This window comes from Oryctolagus cuniculus, chromosome 8, assembly GCF_964237555.1.
Source record: "Oryctolagus cuniculus chromosome 8, mOryCun1.1, whole genome shotgun sequence".
In the NCBI taxonomy this organism is placed as follows: Eukaryota; Metazoa; Chordata; class Mammalia; order Lagomorpha; family Leporidae; genus Oryctolagus; species Oryctolagus cuniculus.
Genome location: NC_091439.1, coordinates 133,813,188 through 133,834,329, shown reverse-complemented (window position 1 = coordinate 133,834,329; position 21,142 = coordinate 133,813,188). Strand labels below are relative to the sequence as shown.

The following is a 21,142-nucleotide window of genomic DNA, read 5'->3' as shown; positions in this document are numbered from 1 at the left end:
AACCTGGTGTCATGTCTCATTCTAAGTATCGTTGAAAATGGCCTTCTGTGCTCCTTCTGAGCCACCTTCTTCTTGTCCATGTCGCCATTTCTCAGGTAATACAAAAATGTCTTTAACCCTAACATCAAGTTAATCATGCTGTAAGTCTCTTAGCGCTAGTCGCTTATAAACTCTCTCCAGTAGCTGCCTTAGTAATTGTTTGGCAGCTGAAATGGCTTACACAACAAATTGAAGTAGAACATCCTTGTGAGGTGAAGTTAGATGCAAGTCAGTAGAGTTAGAAATAGTAGCTAGCTGCATACCTGCCCACACCCCTGAGAGAGCCCCTGCATTCTGTCTGATAAACTGACTTCTGTTCCCAAAACTGATTCATCGAGTAAGACAGAACCTCTGCTTAAAGTATATGAAACTGTACTTGTAGTTCATCTGGGGACCTATTACCTTCAAACTGCTAACTTACACATTAGATACACATAACAAAATACCTTCCTCCATCAACCTAAATATATTTAGCAAATTGCTTTGTCCCCAGCACTGTTCTGCATGCTGTTCATGCGCCAATGGGTGTATTCAAAGAAGAAACATTACCTAAACAATTGAGCTAGAATTGACAAGCTATGACGAAGCATGATTCCTGATGTGTTAATTATCTTTCTAGCACTGTGAACATTAGCTCACATTTTGTAATCACTTATCTGTGATTAATGTTAGCTCCTCTCTCGGCTAAAATGGTTCTTGCTCTTAATAAATGTTTAAAAATAACTTTTGTTTTGAATGCATACATTATGTATAACATAGACAAAAAAGGATTTTATAATTCTCTTGTATGTTGTATGACCTAGACAGGTTAAGTCTCTGGAATTCTTTCTATCATGTAGTCATAGTAACTCAAACTCATTTTAAGATTTGATTCGCATGTCTTCAAGACGGGGCTGGCAACAGAAGATGGTCCAAATGCTTAGACCCTTGCAACCCATGTGGGAGACCCAGATGGAGTTCCAGGCAACTGACTTCAGCCTGGTCCAGCCCCAGCAGTCGTGGCCACTTGAGGACTGAACCAACAGATAGAAGAGATTCTCTCTCTCCTCTCCTCTCCTCTCCTTTCTTTTCCTCTCCTCCCCTCTCCTCTCCTCCCCTCCCCTCCCCTCCCCTCCCCTCCCCTCTCCTCTCCTCTCCTCTCCTCTCCTCTCCTCTCCTCTCCTCTCCTCTCCTTTCTTTTCCTCTCCTCCCCTCTCCTCTCCTCCCCTCCCCTCCCCTCTCCTTTCTTTTCCTCTCCTCCCCTCCCCTCCCCTCCCCTCCCCTCCCCTCTCCTCTCCTCTCCTCTCCTCCCTCTCCTCCCTCTCCTCTCCTCTCCTTTCCTCTCCTCTCCTCTCCTCTCCCTCCTCTCTTCTCTCTCCTCTCCTCTCTCTGTAACTCTGACTTTCAAATAAATAAGATGAATATTTTTTTAAAAAATGTTCCCAATAGTCCTGAATGAAAACTTCTCAGAGCACTGAATGTCCATTCACTGCGTGCTATATGTGAAATGAGACATTTCTGTATGTATCTGCCCCTTGCACTTAATGCCTGTCATGAGTAAGGACAGTCTCATTTCATTGACAGTGTTTTCCACAAAACTTGGCACCAGCAGGGTTACTCATTAAATGTCAACTGAATGGAACTGAACTGATGCTGCCTTTTGCCGAAATCCATTCTTTTGGTGTTCAGATAAACTGTTAATGAAAACAGCATTTTCTCCTAAATAAAAGTTGTATATGAATTCCCAACATTATAGTCTGCTGTTTCCCCCATATCTATCCTCCGGCCAAGAATACTGTATTAAGCTGTTCAGAAATCCAACAAATCAGGCCAGAAAGTGAACATTATGTTCAAACCACAAGAAGTAAAAAAAATGAAAAAGAAGTAAAAAGAATTTCTTTAGAGTTAAAAGTTCTAAGATGCCTTGAAACCAGGAAAAAATGATTTCCAAGTACCATATATAATTTCTTCAAAAAGAAGAATGTGGGTCAGACTCTTGATCGTATACTAGGATACTTCAGTAGTTCGCAAGAAGGGGAGGTCACTGCTCAGGACCCCCATATTCCACAGCAGAGTGCTTGGTTCGAGTCCTGTCTACTCTGCTTCCAATCCAGCTTCCTGGTAATGCACGTCCTGGGAAGCGGCAGATGATGGCTCAGATACGTAGCTCCCTGTCAACCATCTGGAAGACCAGGACAGAATTCCAGGCTCCTGGCTTTAGACTGGCTCAGCCCCAGCTCGGGTGAGCATTTGAGGAGTGAACCAGCAGATAGAAAACCACCATCTGTCTCTCTGTATGTCTGTATGTATGTATTCTTTCCAAATTAATTGAAAAGCAAAAAAAACTTTTAAGTTCATAAGAAAGAGAACTAAAATATAAATTTATTTTGGTGCAAAAAAAATTGAAATCCATGCATACAAGGGGTCTTCTGAATGTTCACGGAAGCATGTATTATGAAAATACTGCATGCATTTCAAAAATTACACCAAAGTAAACTTGCTGTTTCATTTTTTGAAAGATTTATTTATTTATTTGGAAGAGTTACAGAGAGAGAGAGGTCTTCCATCCATTGGTTCACTCTCCAAATGCCTGCAATAGCCAGAGCTGCGCTGATCTGAAGCCAGGAGCCTCTTCCCGGTCTCCCACGTGGCTGCAGGGGTCCAAGGACCTGGCCCATCTTCTACTGCTTTCCCAGGCTACAGCAGAGAGCTGGATTGGAAGAGAAGCAACCGGTACTCGAACCGGCGCCCATAAGGGATGCCAGCACTGTGGGTGGAGGATTAACCTACTGTGCTAAGCCGGCCCCCTTGCTGTTTCATTTTTCCATAAATTTTTGAAGTACTTGTATATTACCTGGCTTTATTTCCAGCTTGTGTTTTAATTTTGATGACTTTTTCTTTTTAAAGATTTGTTTATTTATTGGAGAGGCAGTGTTACAGAAAAAGTGATAGAGACAGAGAGAGGTCATCCATCCGCTGGTTCACTCCCCAAGTGGCCACAGGGGCCGAGCTGGACCGATCCAAAGCCAGGAGCCAGGAGTTTCTTCCAGGTCTCCCACATGGGTGCAGAGGCCCAAGCACTTGGGCAGTCCTCTGCTGCTTTCCCAGACCATTAGCAGAGAACAGGATCAGAAGTGGAGCAGCCAGGGCATGAATATGGGATGTCAGCACTGCAGGTGGACGCTTAGCCTCCTGTGCCACAGTGCTGACCCCTTTGATGACTTATTTTAAGATACTCTAGTAATATTGAAGTAGTTACATTATTATTGTAGCTATTGAATCATATATTATATTTTCTTTCATGATGTGATGTTTACAGTTTTAATATATTTTCATTACATGTGGGTGCATTTTTTTCCTTAGAAAATACTTCTAAAAATCACCTTGAAAACTTGTGCTTTTATGCTCAAAATTCTCTTCTGTTCTTATTCAGCATTAGGCTAACTGCAGTATCCTTAAAATTTATTTTTTAGTAGGCTAGTTGTATGTATGTGCTCAAGCTAAAAGTCACGTATGCAATCTGTAAAAATTATGTTTGACTGCAGGTGGAAGTATAATGTTTCAGTTTTAAGCACATATGCTTTAGAATTACCCAAATGTGGGGTTAAATCCAACTTCTGCAAATTAACTGTGACTTTGAGGAATTCTATGTAATCTCCTTAAGTTATAGCTTTTTGATGTATAAAACAGTAATGATACACTTTATGGCTTGTGATGAGGTACTGTTCTCAATAGCTAGCTCTTGGTACACTCACTGTGAAATCATTTTTTTAAAGATTTATTTTTATTTATTTGAAAGATAGGTTACAGAGAGGTAGAGACAGAGAGAGAGGTCTTCCATCTGATGGTTCACTCCCTAGATGGCTGCAATGGCCGGAGCTGTGCTGATCTGAAGCCAGGAGCCAGGAGCTTCTTCCAGGTCTCCCACGCAGGTGCATGGGCCCAAGGACTTGGGTCATCTTCTACTGCTTTCCCAGGCCATAGCAGAGAGCTGGATCAGAAGAGGAGCAGCCAGGACTAGAACCGGCGCCCATATGGGATGCCAGCGCTTCAGGCCAGGGCGTTAACCTGCTGCACCACAGTGCCGGCCCCGTGAAATTAGTTTTTTACTACTCCCTTGGTGACAAAGAACTTTCTTGTCTATGGACCTCACCTTCCATTCTGAATGAGGATATTTTGCTGCTGCTGTTATTGTGATGTTTCTTTTCATTAGTACTTCCTAATGGATATTTTCTAATTTCAAAACTTTCATAAGAAAGATCACTGTCTTCCTCTTAACGCTAATTACCAGTTTTTTCAACTTCTTTCAGCCTCACTACAGTCTCCTGGCTTCTATGACCCTACAGTCCTCATTGAATCTGAATTTCAGCTGGCTTGCTGGTTTGGCCAATTTGATTTCATCTCCTCAGCTTCATTCATCCCTACGTATATTTCTGAATACTTTATTCTGTTTCCAATTGCAAAATGTCCTCTGCATGACCTTGGACTGCATCGTCCATTTTGGAACTTAAGTGCCTTCTCCTAGGATGCTCTTCTATACCCCTACTTCTCCCAGCCCGCTCGGGTCTCCGCGCCAGCCAGACTTCTCCCTGTTGATATACGCTGCACCTTTGTGTCTTTCTCCAGTCTGTCCTTGCGTGTGGCACAAGTTTCTCCTACTTGCTGTCCCATGTCCCTGTTTTTCAGGGTACCTCCTCTTGCAGGATCTGTTTTAGGCAGAACATTTTAGCTGCAAACAGTCCCTGACCAGGTCTCCCCTTTATATTAACTCATTTCTGAACATACTTAAAAAGAAAAATAAAATTTTGGAGCTGTTAATTACCTTAGATACTATTTAGTCTAATTTCGTTATTTTGCAAAGGAGGGTATGAAAGCCTAGAGATATTGGTGCATAACAAGCTTTGTCTGTGCTTCCTTTGTAATTATCATCACACCTTGCAAGCAAAGATTACATTTTATGCACATCTCTCTGTGCGTACAAAATTTCAATATTGATACAGTGCTGCAAAAATAATAATATAAAAGATTTTGTTATAATTTTGGAGGGTAAATATGAAAACATAGTGCCTATAACAGAGGTGATACTTGTCCGTGCCTGAAAGCCAATGGCAGAGGGGAACCTGGGACTTTTGCCTGTGCCATACTTGTATGGCTGTCCCTTGACATTGCTTAGGCCTTTAAATACAATCAATGCCCACAGAGGACAGTGTGTGTTATAATAGCAAAGACAGCATGGGCCTTCGGCCTGGATAAATCTAGATTGTAACCTACTACTTTAGTAGTTCACAGTCTTTATTAACTTAATCTCTCTCAGTCCGAATGAGGGTAAAAATACAAATCTGAAGTGAAAATTAGATACAAATTATGATAAGGGAAAATGCATACACAACAGATACAAAGGTCTCCAAAATTACCTTTGAAAGGGAAACTAGTAACACAACAAAACTAATGAAATAAGAGAAAGTACTCGATACTGAAGCTGATTTTTTTCATTAATTTTTTAGAGCTTTAAAATGCTAAGTCTCATGATGAAAACAAAAAAGCTAGATGGGGCTGAGGAGACCAAAGATGATGTTAGAGCAAAACAACTAGCAACACTTTTTTTTAAAAAACATCGCATGTCTTCCTTCCTTCTTCCTTCTTTCCTTTCTTCACTCTTTCCACCGTTTTAGAAAGTACATATTTGCTTGGATACCTTTACTCACCTTTCCACCAGTGATCTTGATTGCACCAAGCATAGACAAAAATAAGTGGGTAGTTCATTCAATCATTTACTGGTATATGGTTACAGAAGAAAAATACATGGAATGGAATTTATGGTTACTTAATTAGAGAATGAAATCTTATCACCTCTTATTTGGAATATGACAGGATGATGTAGAAACAAAACTATCTGACAAAAAGCCTTGAATCAGATACCTATTTTATTGCAGTATTCCCCAAAGACTGTTTTAATCCAACAAATGCTTCACTTCTGTCTCCGTGGGGAGTATAAGTTGCAAAGGCAAAGTCTAACATCAGTGCGATACTGTTGATGTGTGGCATTGTCTCAGGGGATATTAGTACATATGCAGTGGATGCATACGAGGAATTAATATGGCAGCTTGCACGGGAAGAAGTGAGAGCAGGTCACGAAATATTCTCATTAAAGATGAGTGGTAATCATCTGAATAATTTTGTTCTGACCAAGTTTAAGAATTTTGGTAAGTTTAGGAATTTTGGTAATTGGGAGAGGATATCTGACAGAACAGAAGTAGTACAAGACTTAAAGACAAACAATTTAATCTCTGTTTTTTTATGGAATCAGTGAATTTGGAATGCTGTTTCATCTCCCAGTCTCCAGTTTCTTTAACTGTGAAATGGTAAGGAAGCTTTGCAAATATTTTGTGAGGATCAAATAAGGTAATGCACATAAAATTTCTGGTACATAGTAGGTGCTCAGATGTTAGTTAGCTCCCTCTTCTAGTCTTCTGTTTCTTTTCCGCCCTTTAGCAACCATTGTAAAAATGAAATTGGATGCTGGTGATAATTCAAATGCCTCTTATGTCTGTTTTCCTCCTAGGAACTTACATTTTAAATGATGAAATGCAACCCACAGAATGAGAGAAAATATTTGCAAAGCATAAGTCTAATAAAAGACTGGTATCCAGAATATATAAAGAACTCTTCAAACTCAAAAAGAAAAAGAATCCAATTAAAAATGAGCAAAAAATTTGAATAGATATTTCTCCAAACAAATACAAACATCCATTAAGCACGTGAAACTTTGCTCAATGGCATAGTCATTTTGAAATGTAAGTCCAAACCACAGTGAGGTACCATTTCACATCAACTTGGATATGCATAATCAAAATGACACATAATAGTGGAAAAATTGGAACCCTCTTAACATTCCGTGAGGAATGTAAAATGTGCAGCTGCTTTGGGAACCCATTTGGCAGTTCCTCAAAAAGCTAAACATGGAGTAGTTACCAGACAACCTGGCAGTTCCACTACTAGGTATTCATCCAAAAGAAAGGAAAACATATGTCCACAAGGAAACTTATACATGAATGTTCATAGCAGCATTATTCATAATAGCTGAGGAACTAGAAATGACCCAAATGTCCACCAATGTATGAATGGCTAGACTATGATGTAGCTATACAGATACTATTTGCAATAAGAAATTAAATATTAATATATGTTGTAAGATGGATGAACCTTGAAAACATTATGCTAAATCACAAAGGCAAGTCACAAAATATTACACATTGTTGCATTTATGAGAAATGTCCAGGATAAGCAAATTCTCAGACAGAAAATAGATTAGTGGTTGCCTGGTGTTGGAAGGATAAAGCAATGAGAAGTGACTGCTAAGGATATGGGATTTTTTTCCCCTTGTTTTTGTAAATAGATGTTTTAAAGCAAGTTTAGGTACACAGCAAAATGAGGTACAAGGTATAGAGATGCCGTATGTATCTCTTGCTACTGGCATGTGTACAGCTTCGCCACTGTCAAAATCCCAAACCAGAACGGTGCATTCTTTATAATCAGTAAACCTATACTGATTTATCATTATCACCAAAGGCTGAAGAGTACATCCGAGTTCACTCTCGGTGTTGCACATTCTACGTGCAATGTAAACAAATGATAGTGGTATGTATCCACCATTGATACTACTGTGCAGAGTAACCCTAACCCTAACCCTAACCCTAACCCTAACCCTAACCCTTTCAACGTTCTCTGTACTGTGCATATTCATGCCTCATCCCTTTTACTCCTGGAAACTCACAATTTCTTCCTATCTCCATAGTTCTGCTCTCTCTAGAATGCCGTATGATTGGAATGATACATTATGTTGCCTTTTCTGATTGACTGATTTCATTGAGTAAAATGCATTTAAATGTCCTCCATGTCTTTGTGTGCCTTGATAGCTCACTTCTCTTTACAACTGAACAGTATTCCATTTCTGGATTTCGTCACTCATATTCTGAAGAACAGCATGGTTGCTTCAGTTTTGGCAATTATGAATGAAGTTGCTATAAATATCCATGTGCAAGTTTTCTGTAGACACAACTTTTCAACTCATTTGGGAAATACAAAGGAATGTGATTGTTGGATACTATTGGAAAAGTATGTATAGTTTTTTAAGAACTTCCAGATCATGTTTGAAAGTAGCTGTACCATTTTGCATTTTCACCAGCAGTGAATGACAGCTCCTGTTACTCCCCATTGTTGGTAGCATTTGGTTTTGTTAGTCTTTTGGATTTTGACCATTCTAAGAAGTATGTGGTGCTATCGCTTGGTTATTTCAATCTGTAATTCCCTGAAGTATTGCTATGGTTATGGTGGGGCTTCCGTTCCGGGGTTCTGAGTCTCCATGTGGCATTGTTGAGAGGTTGTGGGGCCTTGGGGAGGTGAAGCCTAGGGGAAGGTCCCTAAGTCACTGACAGTGCTGCCCTGCAAAGGGGCTAAGGTAATTTGCATGGGACCTGCGTTCTCACAAGAGCAGTATTACAGAAGAGCCTCTTCCCTCGGGCTTCCTGAGTCATCACGTGGTGTCTTCTTCTCTCCCATTCTCCCACCACAGTGACGCCATAAGGTCCTCAGTAGAGCTGAGCTGATACTAATGCTATGCTCTTGAAGCTCCAGAACTGAGAACTAAATAAACCACCTTTCTTTACACTTACTTAGCTTAAGGTATTTGGTTATAGCAATGGAAAACAGACCAATTTACGTATGACGTTGAGTAACTTTTCATACACTCATTTGACAACAATGTCTTGTTCTTGGTGAGGTGTCTATTCAGTCTTACACCTTTTTGAAAGTTTTTATGTATGTATGTGTTGATTTGAATGGCAGAGAAAATGAGATACTGATAGATAAAGAGTGCTCTCTCATATGCTGGTTTACTCCCCAAATGGCCACAATGGCTGGGACTGGGCCAGGCTGAAGCTTGGAGCTGGGAACTGAAACCAAGTGGAGGGCCAGGGCCCAAGAGCTGGAGTCATCACCTGCCGCTCCCAGAGTGGGCGTCAGCGGGAAGCTGCAGTCAGGGGAAGGGCTGGGACTGGCGTCCAGGCACAGGTGACGCCCGGCGCCCGTGCACACCCATCTGCTGTACCGTATCTCTGCCCTTTTGGCCATTTTGAATATTAAAATGTTTTCTTTTCTTTTTGCTTTTCTCTTTCTTTCTTTCTTTCTTTCTTTTTTTTTTTTTTTTTTGAAAGGCAGAGTGACAGTGAGAGAGACAGAGAGCAAGGTCTTCCTTTGCCATTGGTTCACCCTCCAATGGCCGCCATAGCTGGCGCACCGCACTGATCCGATGGCAGGAGCCAGGTGCTTCTCCTGGTCTCCCATGGGGTGCAGGGCCCAAGCACATGGGCCATCCCTCCACTGCACTCCTGGGCCACAGCAGAGAGCTGGCCTGGAAGAGGGGCAACCGGGACAGAATCCGGCGCCCCGACCGGGACTAGAACCCAGTGTGCCTGCGCCGCAGGCGGAGGATTAGCCTATTGAGCCGTGGCACCGGCTAAAATGTTTTATTTTCTTATTATTGAATTTTAAGAATTTTTGGAACATTTTAAGTATCAGTCTTGAAGATATTTTCCATGGATTTCCAGTTTGTATGATTCTTTTGACAATGTCTTTTATAGAGCATAAGTTATTAATTGTAAAAAAATCCAGATTATAAATTATGTCTTTCAAGGATAATGCTTTCAGTGTTGTATCTAAAAAGATACAACACTGGTAAAAGAACTGTTAAATGTATTTATTGTATTCTGTACTTGGATTCTATTAGGCTCCATTTGACTGTCTAGTTTTTGATCAATATTACATTGCCTTGATTACTGTAGCTTTATAGTGAATCTGGAAATAGAGTAGTGCTAATCTATTGACTTTATTATCTACTTAGAGTCTTTGGCTTCCCCATTAAAACTTTAGAGTCAATTTGTTGATATCCACAAAATAATTCGCTATGATTTTTAATTAGAATTGCATTAAATCTATAGAACAAGTTGGGAAGTCCTAGCATATTTACAATGTTAATTCTGTGCATCCATTAACAGAATATCTTTCTATTTAGCTCTTTTTACAGTTTTGCAATCATCTTTATAGACATTTTGTGCATATTTTATTACATACATGACTAAGTGTTTCAACTTCGGAATATAAACGATACTCAACTTCCACTTGTTCATTGCTGGTATATGAGAAAGTGATTGCATTTTATATATTAACCTTATATACTACAACTTTGTCATAATCACTTATGAATACCAGGATTTTTTTTGTTCATTTTTTTCTGACTCTTCCATATTGATCATCATGTCTTCTGTGAACAAAGATTGGTTTAATTCCTTCTTCCTAATCAGTTTACTTCTTGTCTCACTTTTTTCTCACATTGAGTTAGTTTTGACTTTCAGGATGATGTTGAAAAGAAGCAGTGAGAAGAGAGATCCTTGTCTTGTCCTTTCCCTTGGCAGGAAAGCTTTGTGTTTCTCCCCGTTAGGTGTGATACTAGCTCTATTTTTTTTGTAGACGTCCTTTAACAAGTTAAGGAAGTATTTTTTGTTTTTCTATTCCCAGTTTACTTAGAGTAGTTGTTATCATTAGTGGATATTGGACTTTTTTTTAAAAGATTTTATTTATTTATTTGACAGAGTTAGACAGTGTGGGGAGCAACTGAGACTAGACTAAGTTACTGGAATTAAGACTTATTCTATGCATCTGCTCTCCCACAATATGGCGCTGAGAGGGAGCAAACAACCTCTACGCACCTGCCTCATCAGTTTGATGAGCTGCAGGAACTGATCCTGCTCCTGATTGGAGGAGAGCAGCGTGCTTGGCGTGTGGGCAGCAGAGCATGGATTGGTGGAAGAGGACTATAAAGGAGGAGAGAGACACCATGCACCAGGAACACCTGAGGAACATCTGAGCAGCCCCCGAGAGAGCCGGCCAGCAGTGTGCCGCTCCCCCACGGAAGTGGGGAAAGCGGCGGGGGGTGCCGCCCCTCTACAGAGGTGGAGGGGCCGGCAGCTAACCCAGGATGGCGTCGTTCCTCCGCGAGTTAGGGACTGGCAGCTAATCCGGGAAGGGCCGAGCAGACAAAAGAACAGCGCAGGGTCCTGTGTCCTTCCTCCACGAGAGGGGGAGCGACAAGACAGTGAGGGAGAGAGACAGAGAGAAAGGTCTTCCTTCCATTGGTTCACTCCCCAAATGGCCGCAATGGCCAGAGCTGCGCCGATCCAAAGCCAGGAGCCAGGTGCTTCTTCCAGGTCTCCAACATGGGTGCTGGGGCCCAAGCACTTGGCCCATCCTCCACTGCCCTCCCAGCCTACATCAGAGAGCTGGACTGGAAGAGGAGCAGCCGGGACTAGAACCCGGCGTCCCTATGGGATGCCAGTGCCGCAGGTGGAGGATTAAACTAGTGCACCACGGCGCCAGCCCTGGATATTGGATTTTTTAAAGACTTTTTCTGCATCTATGGATATAATTGTGTGATTTTTCTCTTTTAGCCTGTTGATGTGATGGATGATCTTAATTGATTTGCAAATATTAAGCCAGCCTTGCATATCTAGGATAAGTATCACTTGTCATGGAGCATAATTATATTTATATTTTGTTCAATTTAATTTGGCGATATCTGGATGAGGATTTTGTATCTATGTGAGAGATATTGGTTTGTGATACTTTTCTTTTCATGTCTTTGTGTGATTTTGATACTCAGGTAATGCTGGCCTTGGAGAAATGTTCCCTCTGCTTCTAACTTCTGAAAGAGATTGTAAAGGATCTGGATGACTTCTTCATCAAATGTGGTCTACGTTCGTCATTGAACCATTCTGGGCCAGGCACTTGGTGTTTTGGACGGTTAGTCACTATTGCTTCAATTTCTTTAATACACGTACGTGGATTTTGAGAGTATATAAATATATATATATATATTCAGATTCTGGCTGATTGTGTCTTTTGGATAATTAATTCATTTAAACTAGGTGATAGGTTTGTGGTAAAACACTTGTTCATATTATTCTTTTATTCTTTTCATATGCACAAGATCTGTAGTGATGTCCTCTTTCATTTTTTGATATTAGTGATTGTGTCCTCTGTTTTTATTAGACTGGCAACATGTTTATTATTTTATTTATCTTTTCAGGAACGAACTTTTTGTTTCATTAATTGCCTTTATGATTCCCTGTTTTCAATTTCACTGAATTCTGCTGTAAAGCTTATTATTTATTTGCTTCTGCTTCCCTAGAATTTATCTTGCTCTTCTTTTTCTAGTTTTCTAAGGCAGAACCTTACATGGTTGATTTTATATCTTTCCCTTTATCAATATATGCATTCAGTGCTACAAATTTCACTTTAAGTGCTGTTTTAGTGGCATTTACAAAATCTTGATAGGTTGTGTTTTTATAATTTCTCTTGAGATTTTTTTAATCATGTGCTGTTTGGAATTATGTTGTTTAATATTTGCATGTTTTGTTGTTGGATGACATAGTCAATGGACATAGATTTTCACCAGATGGCTGATGGTATTCTTAGTTCCACCATGTCCTTACTGATTTTCTGCCTACTGTTATCAATCCATTTCTGATAGAGGGTTATTGACATCTCCAGGTACAGTAGTGGGTTCATCCATTTCCCCTTGTAGTTAACCAATTTTTGCCTCACATATTTTGACACTCTGTTGTTAGCATATGCATATGAAAGATTATTATGTCTTTTTGAAATACTGGCTGCTTTATCATTACGTAATGACTCTCTGCATCCCTGAAAACATCCCTTCCTTTGCATTCTCCCCTGTCTGAAATTAACATAGCTACTCCTACTTTCTTTTGCCTAGGGTCAGTGTGATATGTCTTTCTACATACACTTACTTTTAATCTATATGTTCTTTATATTTAAAGTGTGTCTTTTGACCCTGAACAAGGATTCCTTTTTGTCTGTGGAAACTGGGGGTTTGCCAGTATTCTTGCCCCCTCCCACCTCCAGTCCCCACTGCAGATTATGCCCCTGGGGACACACCCATGCTGTGAGTCTTTAAGTACTCTTACCTTTGACCCCTGAGAACTGATATAGCACCAGTCTTAGTTCCTCTGCTGACAGCCTAGCCAGCATAGCAGGGGTCGCTATGGGAGAACCTTAGCCCATCTCTCAATTCAGTTGGCAAAAGCTAAAAGCAACTTCAGAAGGAATAAGAAAGTCAAAGCAACGGGTAGATTGCCTGGCTGGACAAGTCCTCCAAAACCAAGAAGCTTTTGGTTTCTTGGCAGCACAAGCTGAGGGACCTGTGTCTACCTAAACAGGAAGAAGGTTGTTTTTATATAAACAACGTAGGACAGGTGGCCATGCACCGGGAAAGGGCTGAAGACATCATCACCAAGACAGACGACTTCTCTGAAAGGTGCTAATCCATGATAAAAAGCCAGCTCCCCAGATGGTTATGGCCTCTGATGGCCCCTCTTCTCTTGTTCTTGATAGCCCTGAGTCTTGGTCCTTGTCCCTCAAATCTCCTAATCCAATTCCTGCCCTCTCATTTAGAGCCAATCAAGCTTTAGATGGTCATGCAGATGGAACCTCACATGAAAACCTCCTTCTACCAGGGACCCCTCAACAGTGTCCTCTCCTCCCCCCCCCCCCGAAGCAGCCAGACCAGTTGTTGCTCTTTTCCCTAAAGGCAGAGTTGCCTCTGCAGAGGGGGATTGATAGGGACTCCAGAGGACACTGGAAAGAAAAGAAACATACATGGTATTAAACTTCAGGCATCCTGAGAGACAGAAGAAATATATTCAAATATATACAACATAATCTTCAGATATTTTAAAAGATTGACTTATTTATTTTAAAGTCAGAGTTACAGAGAGAGAGAGAGAGGGACAAACACACATGGAGGGAAGGGGGGAGGGAGAGGGAGAGAGAGAGAGAGAGAGAGAGAGAGAGAGAGAGAGAATCTTCCATCCCCTGGTTCACTCCCCCAGTGTTTGCAATGGCCAGGGTTAGGTCAGGCTAACGCTGGGAGCAAGAGACTTCTTCCAGGTCTTCCACATGAATAGCAGGGGCCCAAGCACTTGGGCAACCTTCACAGCTTCTCCCAGGCTATCAACAGAGAGCTGGATTGGAAGTGGAGCAACAGGGACACAAAGTGGAACCCACATGGGGTGCCAGCGTTGTAGGTGGTGCTTTTACCCTCAACACCACAACACTGGCTCCTGTCTGGAGATTTGGTTGCATCTGCTGAGAGTCATGCCTGTCACAGTCCTGATTGAGCATTGTGAAATCTTCATCTACGTAAGATAGACTACTGGATATCAGTCCCCTTATTGACTCACAGGTTTTGCCTTATTTATATACATTAATATACACGTATTGGATGAGTTTCCTCATTTAGAAACCCATAAAAACCCCTAGACACAGCCCTTCATCAGCAACCCTCTTGGATCCCCTCCCAACTGCTAGGAGATCTATCTTTCATTTAATAGCTTTCTTTCACTTTGCACACACACAAATAATAAAATGAATACAACAGTTGGTTCTTATTTTTCTTTAAATTTATTTAAAAGGAAGAGAGAGAGAGAGAGAATCTGCCATTTTGCCATTTTCTGGTTCACTTTCCAGATGTCCATAATAGCCAGAGCTCAGCTAGGCTAAAGCCAAGATCCAGGAACTCAATCCAGGTCTTTCACATGGTTGGCTAGAACCCAAATCCTTGAGCTATCACCACTGTCTTCCAGGGTGCAGGTTACCAGGAATTTGGAATCTAGACTGGAGTCAAGACTTAGCCTAGGTATGGGATGAGGGTATTGCAGATAGCAGCTTACCCACTGTGCCAAACACACAACCTAGTTCTTGGTTTTTAATCCAGTCTTTGTCTACTAATTGGTGCATTTAGATGATTGACATTCAGAAGTGTTATTGGTACTGTTGGATTGGTATTTATCATGTTTGTGGATATTTTCTATTGGTGCCTTTGTTATTTGTTCAATTTTTTTCTCCATTTTTCCTGTTTTTGTAGTCTTAATTGAAAATTTTATATTAGTACATTTCCTTTCTTAGTGTGTCAGCTATATTTTTTGTTATTTTTAATGGTTATCCTAGAATTTGCAACTAATCCATGACCATGTAACACTATGTGAGTACCAGTTCACAGATAGTGTTAATGCCTTATAATAATAAAATAATCTGAATTCCTCCCTAATATCACTTGTGTCACTGTTACCATTCACTTCACTTACCTATAAACATATTTTTATATAATTGTACATGTAAATAATAATACATAAGTAGAGTCATGTACCACTTAACAGTGGGAACATATTCTGAGAAATACAACATTAAATTATTTCTTCATTGTGTAAACCTCATAAAGTGCACTTACACAAGCACAAGATCTGTGAGGCTGCTGCCAGTGTAACACAGTAACTGTTTTACAGTGAACTTTTTTTGTAAGACAAAGAGTGTGCTCTAAGATAATGATAAAAAGCATGGAAGGGGCAGGCATTTAGCCTTGCAATTAAAATGACAGTTAAGATGCTCATGGGTATCAGATCAACACCTGGCTCCAGTTTCTGATTCCAGCTTCCTGCTAATGCAGCCTCTGGGAGGCTACAGTGATGGCTCAAGTAATTGATTACCTGCCACACATATGGGAGACCTGGATTGAGTTTCTGGCTCCTAGATTTAGCCTGGCCCAACCCAAACGTTGTAGACATTTGGGGAGTGAATTAGAGGATGGAAACTCTTTCTCTTTTTTTTTCCTCTTTCTTTCTCAATACGTCTCTCTCTCTCTCATCCTCTCTCCTTCCCTCCCTCTTTCAAATTAATAAAAATTTTTAAAAAGCATAATATGGTAAATATATAAACTGGTAACATACTTGTTTATTAGGATTATCAAGTATTACATATTGTGTGTAATTATATATGCTACACTGCTACACAACTAGCCACACAGGCCACACATGAGGTGCTTTTTACACCAGCATCACCACAAACACATGAGTAACGTTTTGCACTATGATGCTGCAAAGGCTAAAACACTGCTGGGCAATAGGAATTTACCGGCTCCATTGCAATCTTATGTGACCACTGTCATACATGTGACCTGTCAATCAAAATATTGTCATGTAACAGATGGCTGTGTGCTTAATTGAATACATTGTAGCTATTATAGTGTATGTGAACAAACTGTTATCAGAACAATTAAGAACAGGAAAAGTAAGTTTTTATTTTACCTTTACTTTTTTCCCCTTTCATGCTCTTTCTTTCCTAATGCAGATCTGGGTTTCTAAGCTATCCTATTTTAATTCCCTCAAGAATTCCTTTAACATTTCTTGCAAGGCAGGTCTAATAGCTACAAATTCTCATACTGATTTTCTGAGACAGTCTTTATTTCACCTTCATTCTTTAAGAATAATTTTACAAGGCACAGAATTCTAGCTTGGTAGTTTTTTTTCTCTTAACATTTTAAATATTTTTCTCTACTCTCTTCGTGTTTTGATGGTTTGTGGAGAGAAAGCTGGTATAATTCTAGTCTTTGTTCCTTTATGGGTAAGCCCTTCCTTCCCCTAGCTTCTTTTGGGATTGTTTTCTTGATCTTAGATTTTCTGTAGTTTGAAAATGATATGCCTAGGTATACCTTTTTTGGTATTTATTCTGCTTGTTGTTTTCTGGCTTTCTAAGTCTGTGGTATTGTGTCTGACATTAACTTGGGGAAATTTCTTATCATGATGCTTCAAATATCTATTCTGCTCTTTTCCATCTTTCTTTGCACTCTGATAGCCCCATTCTGCTGAAGGTATACCTTCCATAGTTGTCTCACAGTTCTCAGATATTCAGTTTTTCCCAGGTGTTCTTTTGCTTTTCTTTTTTTTTTAAGATTTATTTATTTATTTATTTGAAAGAGTTACAGAGAGGGAGGGTGTCTTCCATCCACTGGTTCACTCCCCAGTTGGCCATAATGGCCAGAGCTGTGCCAATTTGAAGCTAGGAGCCAGGAGTCTCTTCTGGGTCTTCCAAGGACTTAGGCCATCCTCTGCTTTCCCAGGCCATAGCAGAGAGCTGGGTCAGAAATGGTGCAGCCGGGACTCAAACCAGCACCCATATGGGATGCTGGCACTGCAGGCGGAAGCTTTACCCTCTACGCCACTATGCGGGCCACTCTTTTGCTTTTCTATTTTAGATGTTCCTACTGACATATCCTTGAGCACAGAGATTCTTTCCCCAGCCATGTCAACTCTACCAGTGAGCCTATCAAAGGCATTCTTTATTTCTGTCATAGTATTTTTGCTCTCTAGCATTTCACGTTCTTTTTTAGAATTCTCGTCTTCCTGATTACATTGTACATCTGTTCTTGTGTGCTGCCTACTTTATTCATTAGAATCCTTAGCATTTTAATTGTATGGTTTCAGATTCCAAGTCTGAAAAGTCTGACATCTTTGCCATAGCTGAGCCTGGTTCTGATGCCTTCTGTCTCTTCAAACTGTGTTTTTGCCTTTGGGTATACCTTGTAATTTGTACTTGATAGCTGGACATGAGGTACTAGATAAAAGAATTGCTAGAAATAGGTCTTTGATGCTGTGGTGGTAAGGTGTGAGGAATGGGGAGTCATCCTGCAGGCCCCAGTCTGTCTTTTGCTGAGCCTTGGAACTGTGAACTGCACAAGCGCATCTCAGTTGTTCCTCCCCCATTAGGTGGGACAGATGGTTGAACAGGGATGGAGTCTCCCAGATCCCTTAACAACTAACTGTTTACACTCTGGTAAAATAGTGTCTCTCAAGAGTAGGCTTTATTTTGAGAACAGACTCCTGTGTCCTATTTCAAAATAGTTCCTCCTCACTCCTGACCAGAAATACAATGCATTTCTTCTCCATGATTCCCTATGAGAACTTGGTTGAATTCTTGGAGGTAAAGCCTCATAAAATCAGGGTATCCCCACCAGAACTGAGTCTCTCGGGAGTTTTCTATTGATTGTTTGTTTTGTTTTGAACTCTCAGACTTTTCCACAGATTTTCCTACCCAGGCACTGATTCTCACAGAGATTTCTGCTGCAGGGTTCTCTGTCTGTTGAACGGTGCTCCTCTCTACTGGCCTTTCTCCCCAGTCAAGGGAGTAACAGTGTTCCCTGTGATCTCATTTCCCCATGAGTCCTAAGAGTTTCTGGTTTTTCAGTTTGTTCCACCTTTTGTTGTTAGGATAGAGTGACAACATCCAAGGTTCTGACAAACTCAGCCAGACCAGAAAGTGGAAGCTGGGGTTTATTTATGAAGTAATGAAAATGCTGTCGAAGTAGGGATGATGATTGAGCAATCCTGTTAATAAACTCAAACCACTGAATGTATGGTTTAAAAAGTGCCTTTTACGGTATTAAATTCTGTCTCACTAATAAAATAATGAGGAAAATGGCAAGAAATTCAAATGACCCTCACAAATTTCATTCCTCAGATAAACAAAATTCCAGCACTATTTTTGATTAACATAGTCATTTCATAAAATATAGTTATTTTTGTTTTTTAAAGGCTCTGCCAAAAAGCACCTGTTAGTAGAGAAGGACTAAAAAAACAGACTGCTAGAAAAAGAAAACCAGATTTCAGTGATCATCTTTGAATGGAACAGATTTGTGTCTCAATTCTACAACTATACCTCCACCACCAAAGTAAAAGTTTATCTTATATCTCAGATCAGGGTTTTGAAAAACAGGTATTTTTTTCTCTCTCTCTAGAATGTCCTGGATTCATATATGGGTCCAATAGTGGGAAGACAGGAGAAGCAGAGTTTGGGAAATTCAGGCAGAGGTTGATGTGTGGGGGACATTCCTACAGTTTGCTGCTTAAAGTCATATTAAAACTCAGGAAACAAACTACCTGGATTTCTCTGTAATTTCCTGGTCAACTAACACTGGGCATACATACATAGCCTCTTCTGCCTCATCTCATATCTCTGAAATGAAGACAACAATAGGACTAATTTAGGGAGTAGTTTGTGGTAAGTACTATATACATGATAACTTTCATAATAATCAAGAAATGAATAGCAATGAAAACAAACCTATTATGGGATTATGCAAGTTATATGTATGTACACACATAGATACACATATATGTATGCATATATATTCATAGTCATACAATATGTGAGAAGTACTTACATATATGTTAATAAAATGATGATTAAATGAACAAAATTTGGGAAACCTTATTCATTTGCCCTAGGTATGCTATGCTGTTATTCTCATTAAGACCAATGTGTTGTTTGATGAACCACAGGGAATAAGCAAATAAAAAAACATTGAGACTGTGAAAGAATCCAATCACACTAAGAAACTACCTTCATTCTCCCAGGAACCTTAATTGCTAAGGAAAGCAAGCTTGGCTGTGATGAAAAACCTAACAGTATGCTTAACCTCACTGAATTGGCAATGTTGGCACAAGGGTGGACTTATTCCTGGAACTCCATCCTGAACCTGCCTGTTTCACCATTTTCATTGTGTGTGAAGAAAAATTGTCATTATCCAAATATGTAATTAATTTGGCTATAAAATTTGGAAATGAAATTATAATATATATATTTATATTTGCTTAGGAATTTTAGACTAGAAAAGAGGATAGACTATCCAATTCACAGAAAACAAGTGTGAATAATCATCCTCTATTTTTAAGCAGAATATTCTAATTCATGGGAGATTATGAATGTACAATCATGATAGCCTTCTTTTCTCAAGCCTTCTACTTCATTCCATTCCTTTCTGCAAAATTATCTGTATTAGAGTATGATTATGCCTGTAAAGTAACTTGTAGAGACAGAAGAACAAGTATTTTCTAAAACTCTATGGTAGGTAGAGCTTGGTGAATAGGTAGCACTAGACAGACCTGGGTTTGATTCTTGCTCCACCTTTTCTTTACCATTTGGCTCAAATATTTCAACTTGAACATCAGTTTCCTCTTAATGCGCAGTGTCAACAATATCAGTCACTACATCCACACAGGTACTTAAGTCCTTACATTGTTCTTGGCATATACCAAGCCTTAAAAATTACAGCTACTATCACTTTATTCTACATTTTGATTACAACTGTGAATTCTACTACGCTAATAATTAACTTTTGTTCTTAGATTTATAAAAATCAGTGATTCCATAGTTCATGTTAAATATGGCCAATTATTTCTTCTTGAGCTCAATGTGTCTGTGGCTAAGCTTAGACTTTACTGTTAATCACAACATTTTTGGATAAAATATAAGAATCTGATACTCAGTTTGTTATTTATGTTAAGGAATCAGCAGCCTATACAAGCTGGATAAGAATTCTAGAAATAGCTGTCATCAATAGTATAGACAAAGAAGCATTGACAAATTAAGACAGATCCAAGTAGCAATTGACTTCTGAAGAAGTACCTAAGTAGAGAATGACAGATCTTCTCATTATTCACCAAAAAGGAGAGAAACATCAAGTAATTTAAGTAAGGAAAGATGATATTTTCTGGTAAACATAAAGGTCAGTTTTATAAGTGTCTTTCCTCCTTCCTTCCTTTTTAAAAGACTTGTCTGAGAGGCAAAGACAGACAGAGAAATAGAGTTCCCATATGCTGGTCAACTCATCAGATGCCCACAGCAGCAGCCACTGAGCTGGGCTGGGCTGAAGCTGGGAGCTGGAAATTCAGACTGTGTCTTCTACCTGGGTGACAGGAAACCAACTACTTGAGCCATGTCTGTTGCCTCCCAGAGTCTGAATTAGCAGACTAGGAGTCACGAACTAGGGCCAGCTGTGGAACTTAGGTACTCTAATATGGGGTGCAAGTCTCTTAAGCAGTGTTTTCACCAGCAAGTTAACCACGGGACCAAATGCTTGCCTCCAATTGTTTATTAAGTTACTAAAACGCCATTCTTAGACTGTAATATGACTTTATGTTAGCACTCAAAATAAAATGTTTGCTCTTTAATTGATTTACAAAGCTAACAATGCAAGTTTCTAAAATCTAAAATGTGATTCTTGCTTAAACTAGGACTGAAACTAATATTGTAAAAGAGAAAACTCTTTCCTAAGAAAGAACAACTTTAGGAAGAAAAATCCAAGAAAGCATCAGCATGTGAATTCTATATATGACCATTAATAGGGCAAAAGAGCATTTCTTCATTATTTATTCATTAT

The 21,142-nt window shown here is 39.8% G+C and overlaps 1 protein-coding gene across 2 annotated transcripts in view; it reads left to right on the top strand.

The window, feature by feature from the left end:
• NPY5R (neuropeptide Y receptor Y5) overlaps positions 1-21,142 on the top strand; it is a 172,167-nt gene that overhangs the window by 122,151 nt on the left and 28,874 nt on the right. For both annotated transcript variants that reach the window (XM_051831647.2, XM_051831648.2), the window contains exon 2: positions 11,732-11,871. The gene's annotated coding sequence lies outside the window, so the exon portion shown is untranslated. The remainder of the gene's footprint in view (positions 1-11,731; positions 11,872-21,142) is intronic.